Genomic DNA, 11,572 nt, shown 5'->3' with positions numbered 1-11,572 from the left:
TCTGAGCCGAAAACAGGTTGGGTGCTTAGCCAACTGAGCTACCCAGACACCCCTATATATAAGACTTCTTAAGAAAACAAACTGGGGTCATACTCTGGACGCTGTTTTGTTCTACTTTTACTTTTTAAAAATATTTTTATTTATTTATTTATTTTTTATTAAGTAAACTCTACACCCAACATGAGGCTCAAACTCACAACCNTCAACCCTGAGATCGTGATCTGAGCCGAAAACAGGTTGGATGCTTAGCCAACTGAGCTACCCAGACACCCCCATATATAAGACTTCTTAAGAAAACAAACTGGGGTCATACTCTGGACGCTGTTTTGTTCTACTTTTACTTTTTTAAAATATTTTTATTTATTTATTTTTTTTTTATTAAGTAAACTCTACACCCAACATGAGGCTCAAACTCACAACCCTAAGATCAACAGTTGCTCTACTGGCTGAGCCAGCCAGGTCCCCCTATTCTATTTTTACTTTCAACTTGGCAACTATTTAGAGCATTTTCTGTTATTNTTCTGCTATGAGCCTGCTTCTTCCTCTCCCACTCCCCCTGCTTGTGTTCCCTCTCTCGCTGGCTGTCTCTATCTCTGTCGAATAAATGAATAAAATCTTTAAAAAAAAAACAAAAAAAACCTCACAACCCTAAGATCAACAGTTGCTCTACTGGCTGAGCCAGCCAGGTCCCCCTATTCTATTTTTACTTTCAACTTGGCAACTATTTAGAGCATTTTCTGTTATTTTCCTCAAATGATTTTTTTAAAGATTTTATTTATTTATTTCAGTGAGAGAGAGCACAAGAGCACAAGCAGAGCAGCAGGCAGAGGGAGAAGCAGGCTACCCACTGCGCAAGGAGGCTGATGAGGGACTCGATCCCAGGATGCTGGGATCATGATCTGAGCCTAAGGCAGAGGCTTAACCGACTGAGCCACCCAGGCATCCCCTCAAATGATTTTTTTTTAAAGATTTTATTTATGTATTTGACAGAGATAAAGACAGCCAGTGAGAGAGGGAACACAAACGGGGGGAGTGGGAAAGGAAGAAGCAGGCTCATAGCGGAGGAGCCTGATGTGGGGCTCGATCCCATAACGCTGGGATCATGCCCCTGAGCCGAAGGCAGGCGCTTAACCGCTGTGCCACCCAGGCGCCCCTCCCCTCAAATGACTTTTAATGACTTCCTAGTATTCTGTCTTAGGAATGGACTGAAATTTATTTAACCAACTCCTTAACTGTTGGGTATTTTATCGTTTGAGTGGCTTATGGATCAGGCACTGGTTTTTGGTTCTCTTAGGAATGAGGGCATAAGAATAAATGTGACAGACATTTCCTTCAGAGATGGCCACTTAATAATAATTACACTCAAAAAATTAGTTAACAATTACCACTGTGACAAAAGAGAAGTAGGACAGGCTGGGAGAGTGTCCAAGGGGACTAACCAAGCCTGGGGTTTCAGTGAGGAGTTCCCAGGGGAAGTGATTTGAAACTGAGGGAGTAGAAAGCAAGACCTGAAGGATAACCAGGACAGCTGGGAGTGAGGGTAGCATGGGATCTCAGGCAGAGCTGTGTTAGTTATTGATCCCCACAGAACAATTTTAACACACATGTAGTGGCTTAAAACATTGTTTTATCTCAATCTCCGTAGGTCAGGAGCCTGGGCATAGCTTAGCTGGGTTCTCTGGTCACAGTCTCACAACGATGCATTTGAAGGGCTGCCTGGGGCTGTGGTCTCATCTGAGGCTCAACTGGAGAAGGAGCCACCTCCAAACTCATGTGGCTATTGGCAGCTTTTAATTTTTTTCTGGGCAGGAGGACTGAGGGCCTGAGTTGTCAGCCAGAGGGCACTCTCAGTTCCTTGCATGTGGGTTTTCCCACCATGGCCACTTGCTTCCTAAAAGCTGAGGAGAGAAAGTGTCTCCTCCCAAGAGGAGAATTAATCTTATGTAACATAGTCATGGTCACATCATCAGGTACAACATCAGGTCATCTTTGTCATATTCTGTTGGTTAGAAGCAAGTCATAGGTCCCACCTACAGTCAAGGAGAAGGAATTATACAAAGGTGTGAATACCAGGAAGTGGGGACCCTGGGCCACCTGAGGGTCTGTCTGCCACAAGAGCCACCGGCTTGTTCACAGTGGGACTGTGGTCACTGAGTGATGCTCTCGATGTTTCTGCCCTTCCTCTCCCCTTGGGCATTGCAATAAGCTGCCTTTTGAAATTCAGTGAGGCTATTTGACTTCTGTGGTCAGTGACATGTGAGCAGAAGTAACGTGTGCAGAATTATTTGCCAGACAACCTGAGACTCTGCAGAGCTTCTCCGCCTGCCTCAGGAGGCAGAAGCCCGTGTTGATCTGGAGACGTGTGCTGAGCCAGCCTGGGGGCAGTCGCCCTGGAAGTTTGCCTGTACCCCTGGCTGTCTTTGTGTGAGCGAGAAATGGACCTTGTTAAAGTCTGATATTTTGAAGCTTGTTACAGCAGCAAAATTTAGTCCATCCTAATGGTTTGGAGACAAGCTTGTTACGTTGGAAAAATGGATTGAAACCCAGTGCGGCACATCTCTGGTTATTTCCTTTAGGGTAAATTCTTCTCCTTCTCCTTCTTCTTTTGGTGAATTCTTGGAAGTGGAACGGCTGAGTTACTCTTCATTTTTAATTTCCCCAGGAATCATATGATATTGATGCTCTTATCTCCATTTTGTGGATGAGGAAAATGAAGCATGGGCGCCATGTGCTTGCCCAGGATCACGCCTGGCCCCTTAAATTCACTTGAGGAAATAAAAACCATCAGCTGGAAAACTCTCAGAGCTTTGACCAAATCCACAAACCTACCATCCTTCACTCCTTCCTGTCTATGAGAATGGACTTTTTTTTTGTTCCATTAGAGACAAATCCCTTCACCTCTGCTGAGGACATCTTACCCCAACACCCTCTCTGTCACCAGTTTCTCCCAGATGCAGTAAGGTGTGATGGTTCAGGCTGCGCGGGAGCTCCATGCTCCTTAGCTGTGTGGTCTTGGGCAAGTTCCTTAACTACTCTGTACCCTAGACTCATCTGTAAGACAGGGAACATTGTGCTTACCTGAAAAGGTCGTTGTAAAGATTAAATGAATTAATGCACATACAGTATTCAGAACAGTGACTAGCATATTGCAAGTCCTCAATAAATGGTGCATATCCAGTATTATTTAAAGAAACAAGCAACTTCTCTGGTTTCACATCTCCTTTTAGCTACTGGTCCATTTCTCTGTTTTCTTTCACTGTAAAACCTAAAAGAATTGTCTAAATGTGCTGTCTGTATTTCATCTTCCATTTACTCCTGAAGTCTTGTAATGCAGGGCGCCTGGGTGGCTCAGTTGGTTAAGCGGCCGACTCTTGATTTTGGCTCAGGTCACAATGTCTGCGTCGAGCCCTGCACTTAGTGGGGAGTCTGCTTCAGGTTTCTCTCTCTCCCTCTGCCCCTCCCCCTGCTTGTGCGTGCTCTCTCTCAGATCAATAACCTCCGTAAGAGGGAGGTCTTTGTTCTTATTTCTAGAATGTTCTGTAAGTGGATTCATGCATATGTGTCCTTTTGAGATTACCTTTTTTCTCACTCAGCAAAATGACTTTAAAAAAAAGATTTGGGGGCGCCTGGGTGGCATNGGGGCGCCTGGGTGGCACCGCGGTTGGGCGTCTGCCTTCGGCTCAGGGCGTGATCCCTGCGTTGTGGGATCGAGCCCCACATCAGGCTCTTCTGCTGTGAGCCTGCTTCTTCCTCTCCCACTCCCCCTGCTTGTGTTCCCTCTCTCGCTGGCTGTCTCTATCTCTGTTGAATAAATAAATAAAATCTAAAAAAATAAAAAAAATAAATAAAAATAAATTAAAAATTTTGATTTTTAAGAATTTCTACACCTAATGTGGGGTTTGAACTCACAACCCCAAGATCAAGAGTCACATGCTCCACCGACTGAGCCAGCCAGGCACCCCTCAGCATAATGCCTTTAAGATCCATCCAAGTTGTGGGTATCGGTAGTTCATTCCTTTTTATTACTGAGTAGTATCCCAAGGTGTGGATGTACCACAGTCTGTTCATCATCCATCTCTTGAAAGGCATTTGGTTGTTTCCACTGTTTTTGCTATCACGAATAAAGCCATTCTGATCATCCCTGAAAGACATAATTTTCATTTCTCTGGACAAGTGCCCAAGAGTACAATTGCTGAGTTGTATAGTTAAGTATATGTTTAGTTTTTTAAGAAACTGCAACATTTCTTCCCAGAGTAACTATCATTTTACATTCCAAGCAGCAATATATGAGTAATCTGGTTTCCGCACATCCTTACCAGCGCCTGATGTTGCCATCATTATTGCTCTTGTTTAAAGTTATTCTGATAGGTAGCTAGTGATATCTCATTGTGGTCTCTTTTTTTTTGAAGATTTTATTTATTTATTTGACAGAGAGAGAGACAGCCAGCGAGAGAGGGAACACAAGCAGGGGGAGTGGGAGAGGAAGAAGCAGGCTCCCAGCGGAGGAGCCCAATGCAGGGCTGATCCCAGGACTACGGGATCACACCCTGAGCCAAAGGCAGATGCTTAATGACTGAGCCACCCAGGCGCCCCTCATTGTGGTCTTAATTTATGTTTTCCTGATGGTTAATATTGTTGAATATCTTTTCGTGGGCTTATTTACTATACATATATGTTTAGTGAAATGTGTCTTCACGTCTTTTGCCCGTTTTCTAATGGATCATTTGGTTTTTTACTGTGTGTCTCGAGAGTTTTACGTAGCAGTCTTTTGTCAGATATGTGGTTCACAGATATTCTCTCCCACTGGGTGGCTTGTCATTCTGTCCTCTGAACAAGATCTTTCACAGAGCAAACGTTTTGAATTTCAATGAAGCCAATTTATCAAATTTTTTTTCTTTTATGGATCATGCTTTTGGTGTCACATATAAGAACTCTTCACCCGGCCCTTGGTACCTAAGATTTTCTTTCGTGTTGTCTTCTACAAGTTTAATATGTTGTTATTTTGTTGTGTTTAACTCTGTCCACACCATAAAAACTTTATTTACTATGGCCATGTATTCTTAAGCCATATCCAGAGTATAATTATGTTTTACGTTTAAATCTGTGACCCATTTGGAGTTAATTTTTGTAAAAGATGTGAGGTTTAGCATACGGTTCTTCCCTCCCTTTCCCACCCCAGCCCCAAGGATACCTAATTTGTACCTTTTGTTGAAAAAAACGATTCTCCCTCCATGGAAGTGCTTTTGCAGTTTGAAAGACCTATTTTTCTTCAGCTCTGAAAGACTGGGGGAATTCCATTCTGCCCCTCAGAGGCTTTGAGCTTAGCATTCCTCCCCATGGAGGTTTGAAGTCTGGCAAATGTCTTGATAGGGAGACTCATCATGAGTTTGGGCAGCCTCTCTGCCTCTTAAGGGTCTTTCCTCTTTAGCACTATGAGACTCGGGGGGGATTCTCTGTCTTTTAGCTTTCATTTCAGTCTCCCCATCTTCCCCCACCCCAGTCCAGCATTTAGCAACCATTCCACGGGGAAAACAGGCCATGCATTTGGGGGCTCATCCAGTTTCCAATCCATTACACCAGCCCCTGATGTCCACCCCAAAACTTACTACCAATGGATTCCCTCTGCCTGGACTAAACCAATCAGCCTGCCCCCAGAATAGGAAAATTCCCCAAGGGAAGGAGATGATGGGATCATCAGCTCACGCGTGAAAAGGCTCTTTCCTCTCTGGAATTTTAGTTCATCTACTTCTTGTTGTTTCTACATTCTTCACACAACTTCCAGATGTATGGCTTAGACATGGAATCATATCATGTCATTCCCCTGCTCAAGTGTATTAAGTGGATTCCTATTGCACATGAAAGCAAGTCTGAGTTTCTTAGCATGGTTGAAAGGCCCTCGGTAATCTTTCCCTCCTTTTGCTGACCTTGGTCCAGCCACAGTGATTTCCTTGCTTTTCCTTAAACAGGTTATATCCTTTCATTTAAACACCTCTACTCTTGCTTTCTTTTGGTCTGAAACATTATTATTTCTGTTTCTCACCGTTTAGGTCATAGCTCAATATTACCTCATTTTTTTTTAAGATTTAAAAATTTTTTAAAAGTAATCTCTACACCCGATGGAGAGTTCAAACTCACAACCCTGNACATACAGTATTCAGAACAGTGACTAGCATATTGCAAGTCCTCAATAAATGGTGCATATCCAGTATTATTTAAAGAAACAAGCAACTTCTCTGGTTTCACATCTCCTTTTAGCTACTGGTCCATTTCTCTGTTTTCTTTCACTGTAAAACCTAAAAGAATTGTCTAAATGTGCTGTCTGTATTTCATCTTCCATTTACTCCTGAAGTCTTGTAATGCAGGGCGCCTGGGTGGCTCAGTTGGTTAAGCGGCCGACTCTTGATTTTGGCTCAGGTCACAATGTCTGCGTCGAGCCCTGCAGTTAGTGGGGAGTCTGCTTCAGGTTTCTCTCTCTCCCTCTGCCCCTCCCCCTGCTTGTGCGTGCTCTCTCTCAGATCAATAATTACTTTTTTAAAAAGTCTTGTGATGCTTTCTGTCTTAAAGCCTCTCGTGTCTGTTATTAAATTTATCAACACCAATCTCTCTTTTGGTTAGCGTTAGTATGACTACTCTTTTTTCCATCGTCTCAACCTTTTCCTATGCTTACGTTTTAGATGTTCTTATAACACCTTTGTTGGTGTGACAAGCCATCCTCCAAAACTGTCCCCAAAGATTCTCACCTCTTAGTCATTAACACCCACCCACATTGTTCCAGGGTTGGCCTATGTCACCAGTAGACCAAGGCAGAAGTGATGTTATGTCACTTCCAAGATTCGGTTATAAAAGACCCCACAGCTCCCATCTTGGTTGCTTTCTCTCCTTTCTAGTCACACCCACCCCCTCCCCTGCTATCCCTGGTCCTCGCAACCACTAATCTGTTCTCCACCTCCGTAAGAGGGAGGTCTTTGTTCTTACTTCTAGAATGTTCTGTAAGTGGATTCATACATATGTGTCCTTTTGAGATTACCTTTTTTCTCACTCAGCAAAATGATTTTAAAAAAAAGATTTGGGGGCGCCTGGGTGGCACAGCGGTTAAGCATCTGCCTTTGGCTCAGGGCGTGATCCCGGCGTTATGGGATCAAGTCCCACATCAGGCTCCTCTGCTGGGAGCCTGCTTCTTCCTCTCCCACTCCCCTGCTTGTGTTCCCTCTCTCACTGGCTGTCTCTATCTCTGTCAAATTAATAAATAAATAAAATCTTAAAAAAAAAAGATTTAAAAAATTTTTGAAAGTAATCTCTACACCCAATGGAGAGTTCAAACTCACAACCCTGACATCAAGAGTTGCATGCTCCACTGGCTGAGCCAGCCAGGCGCCCCAATGTTACCTCCTTATATAAGTTTTTCTGACAACCACTCTGAGTTAGAAAACTCTAAACTAGAGCTGTGGTTCTCTATCATGGGACCCTGATTCCTTCCCTCATTGTACGTACTGTACACTCTTTTTAGACTGCTTGTTTACTTTTTGTTGTGTCTCCCCACAACTAGAATATAAGCTCTGTGAGCCCAGGGACCTTGTCTGTCGTGTGCACTGCTGTGTCCCCAGCACACAGAGCATTTTCTGGCAATGCATGTACTGTATTTGTCGCGTGGAAAAATGAAGCCGCTGAGTCAGCTCTTGAACTCAGTCTTTGACCCCAAATTTGAGCCCTTTCTCCTACATTCTGCTCCTGGGGCAGAGTTGGTATTGGTGGGAAGAGAACTGGCTGAGAGTAGAGCTGGCTTCTGCAGTGACTCTCGGAATGCCACCAGCCAAATCCTTTCCTCTTTCCCAGCCTCAGTTTATCCGTTTTCAGCTGTGCTGCTCTGAGCCACAGGGACTTTGCCCGTGAGAGGAACAGAAACAGATCCTTCTCTGTCCAGCAGGTGGAGCAGTTGGCTTTCCTAATTTTTTTCCTCTGTGCTGGAGAATGAATGTGCCTCCCGGGAATCTCTGGTTCTGAATGATCCTCGTTGCCTCCTCATCAAAACGCAGTCTACTATCATCCGCAACCATAGAAAACCACCAGTGAGGTGCTTCTGTTTTCTTACATATTTTAATTTTTTTAAATTTCGTAAACACAGTCTATCACCCGCCACCATAAAAAACCACCAGTGAAGTGCTTCTTTTTCTCATATATTTTATTTTTTTTTTAATTTTATTTATTTGGTTTTACCTTTAAAAAAACTTTTTATTGGGGCGCCTGGGTGGCATAGCGGTTAAGCGTCTGCCTTCGGCTCAGGGCGTGATCCCGGCGTTACGGGATCGAGCCCCACATCAGGCTCCTCCACTATGAGCCTGCTTCTTCCTCTCCCACTCCCCCTGCTTGTGTTCCCTCTCTTGCTGGCTGTCTCTATCTCTGTCAAATAAATAAATAAAATCTTTAAAAAAAAATAAAAAAATTAAAAAACTTTTTATTTCAGAATAGATTTAGATTATAGAAATGTTAAATATAGTCCATGCCTATTATTACCCCATTAACATCTTACACTTATTGGTACACTTGTCACAATTAATGAGCCAATACTGATACATTATTATTAACTAAAGTCCATAATTTATTAGTATCTCTCCCTCTCTCTCTCTCTCTCTTTTTAACCTCTGTCCTTTTTCTGTTCTGGGATCCCATCCAGAATAACTCTGTGTATTTTATTGTCATTTTCCTTAAGCTCCTCTCAGCTGTTTACAGCTTCCCAGATTTTTCTTTCCTTTTTGATGAGCACCAGGGAGGTTTTTAGATGGGACTCCAGTGTGCGCCTTAAGTTTATGTTCACTTAAGATTCAAAGCTGAGCGTTACAAACCCTTTGCCTTCTGGGGAACTTAGGAACAAGTATTTGGGGTAGAAATTGGTGACTTTCTACTCAAATCCTTGGGCTGCTCTTCAGAAATGGTCCTCTCAATCAAATATTTCTGGTGTGCCTGCTATGAGCTCAGCCCTGTGCATAGTGCCAGCAGGGGAGTGGAGCTAAGACAGGGTCCTGGGGCTTACAGTTCAGTTCTGTCCAAGTTGGAGGACAGATGCACAGGAAGCCAGAGGACAAGACTTTACCCTCCTGTTTCTCCCAAGGATCGATCCAAGGTGGAAAAGGGGTGNTTTTTTAAAAAGTCTTGTGATGCTTTCTGTCTTAAAGCCTCTCGTGTCTGTTATTAAATTTATCAACACCAATCTCTCTTTTGGTTAGCGTTAGTATGACTACTCTTTTTTCCATCGTCTCAACCTTTTCCTATGCTTACGTTTTAGATGTTCTTATAACACCTTTGTTGGTGTGACAAGCCATCCTCCAAAACTGTCCCCAAAGATTCTCACCTCTTAGTCATTAACACCCACCCACATTGTTCCAGGGTTGGCCTATGTCACCAGTAGACCAAGGCAGAAGTGATGTTATGTCACTTCCAAGATTCGGTTATAAAAGACCCCACAGCTCCCATCTTGGTTGCTTTCTCTCCTTTCTAGTCACACCCACCCCCTCCCCTGCTATCCCTGGTCCTCGCAACCACTAATCTGTTCTCCACCTCCGTAAGAGGGAGGTCTTTGTTCTTACTTCTAGAATGTTCTGTAAGTGGATTCATACATATGTGTCCTTTTGAGATTACCTTTTTTCTCACTCAGCAAAATGATTTTAAAAAAAAGATTTGGGGGCGCCTGGGTGGCACAGCGGTTAAGCATCTGCCTTTGGCTCAGGGCGTGATCCCGGCGTTATGGGATCAAGTCCCACATCAGGCTCCTCTGCTGGGAGCCTGCTTCTTCCTCTCCCACTCCCCTGCTTGTGTTCCCTCTCTCACTGGCTGTCTCTATCTCTGTCAAATTAATAAATAAATAAAATCTTAAAAAAAAAAGATTTAAAAAATTTTTGAAAGTAATCTCTACACCCAATGGAGAGTTCAAACTCACAACCCTGAGATCAAGAGTTGCATGCTCCACTGGCTGAGCCAGCCAGGCGCCCCAATGTTACCTCCTTATATAAGTTTTTCTGACAACCACTCTGAGTTAGAAAACTCTAAACTAGAGCTGTGGTTCTCTATCATGGGACCCTGATTCCTTCCCTCATTGTACGTACTGTACACTCTTTTTAGACTGCTTGTTTACTTTTTGTTGTGTCTCCCCACAACTAGAATATAAGCTCTGTGAGCCCAGGGACCTTGTCTGTCGTGTGCACTGCTGTGTCCCCAGCACACAGAGCATTTTCTGGCAATGCATGTACTGTATTTGTCGCGTGGAAAAATGAAGCCGCTGAGTCAGCTCTTGAACTCAGTCTTTGACCCCAAATTTGAGCCCTTTCTCCTACATTCTGCTCCTGGGGCAGAGTTGGTATTGGTGGGAAGAGAACTGGCTGAGAGTAGAGCTGGCTTCTGCAGTGACTCTCGGAATGCCACCAGCCAAATCCTTTCCTCTTTCCCAGCCTCAGTTTATCCGTTTTCAGCTGTGCTGCTCTGAGCCACAGGGACTTTGCCCGTGAGAGGAACAGAAACAGATCCTTCTCTGTCCAGCAGGTGGAGCAGTTGGCTTTCCTAATTTTTTTCCTCTGTGCTGGAGAATGAATGTGCCTCCCGGGAATCTCTGGTTCTGAATGATCCTCGTTGCCTCCTCATCAAAACGCAGTCTACTATCATCCGCAACCATAGAAAACCACCAGTGAGGTGCTTCTGTTTTCTTACATATTTTAATTTTTTTAAATTTCGTAAACACAGTCTATCACCCGCCACCATAAAAAACCACCAGTGAAGTGCTTCTTTTTCTCACATATTTTAATTTTTTAAAATTTTATTTATTTGGTTTTACCTTTAAAAAAACTTTTTATTTCAGAATAGATTTAGATTATAGAAATGTTAAATATACTCCATGCCTATTATTACCCCATTAACATCTTACACTTATTGGTACACTTGTCACAATTAATGAGCCAATACTGATACATTATTATTAACTAAAGTCCATAATTTATTAGGATCTCTCCCTCTCTCTCTCTCTCTCTTTTTAACCTCTGTCCTTTTTCTGTTCTGGGATCCCATCCAGAATAACTCTGTGTATTTTATTGTCATTTTCCTTAAGCTCCTCTCAGCTGTTTACAGCTTCCCAGATTTTTCTTTCCTTTTTGATGAGCACCAGGGAGGTTTTTAGATGGGACTCCAGTGTGCACCTTAAGCTTATGTTCACTTAAGATTCAAAGCTGACCGTTACAAACCCTTTGCCTTCTGGGGAACTTAGGAACAAGTATTTGGGGTAGAAATTGGTGACTTTCTACTCAAATCCTTGGGCTGCTCTTCAGAAATGGTCCTCTCAATCAAATATTTCTGGTGTGCCTGCTATGAGCTCAGCCCTGTGCATAGTGCCAGCAGGGGAGTGGAGCTAAGACAGGGTCCTGGGGCTTACAGTTCAATTCTGTCCAAGTTGGAGGACAGATGCACAGGAAGCCAGAGGACAAGACTTTACCCTCCTGTTTCTCCCAAGGATCGATCCAAGGTGGAAAAGGGGTGACAGGTCCCTGGAATGTCTTCCTTCCTGTGAGACCCTCTCAAGGGGATGGCCCTAGAA

This window comes from Ailuropoda melanoleuca, chromosome 16 (genome assembly GCF_002007445.2).
Source record: "Ailuropoda melanoleuca isolate Jingjing chromosome 16, ASM200744v2, whole genome shotgun sequence".
Lineage (NCBI taxonomy): Eukaryota > Metazoa > Chordata > Mammalia > Carnivora > Ursidae > Ailuropoda > Ailuropoda melanoleuca.
The sequence above is the reverse complement of the archived record's forward strand: the minus strand, read 5'-3'. Positions refer to the sequence as shown.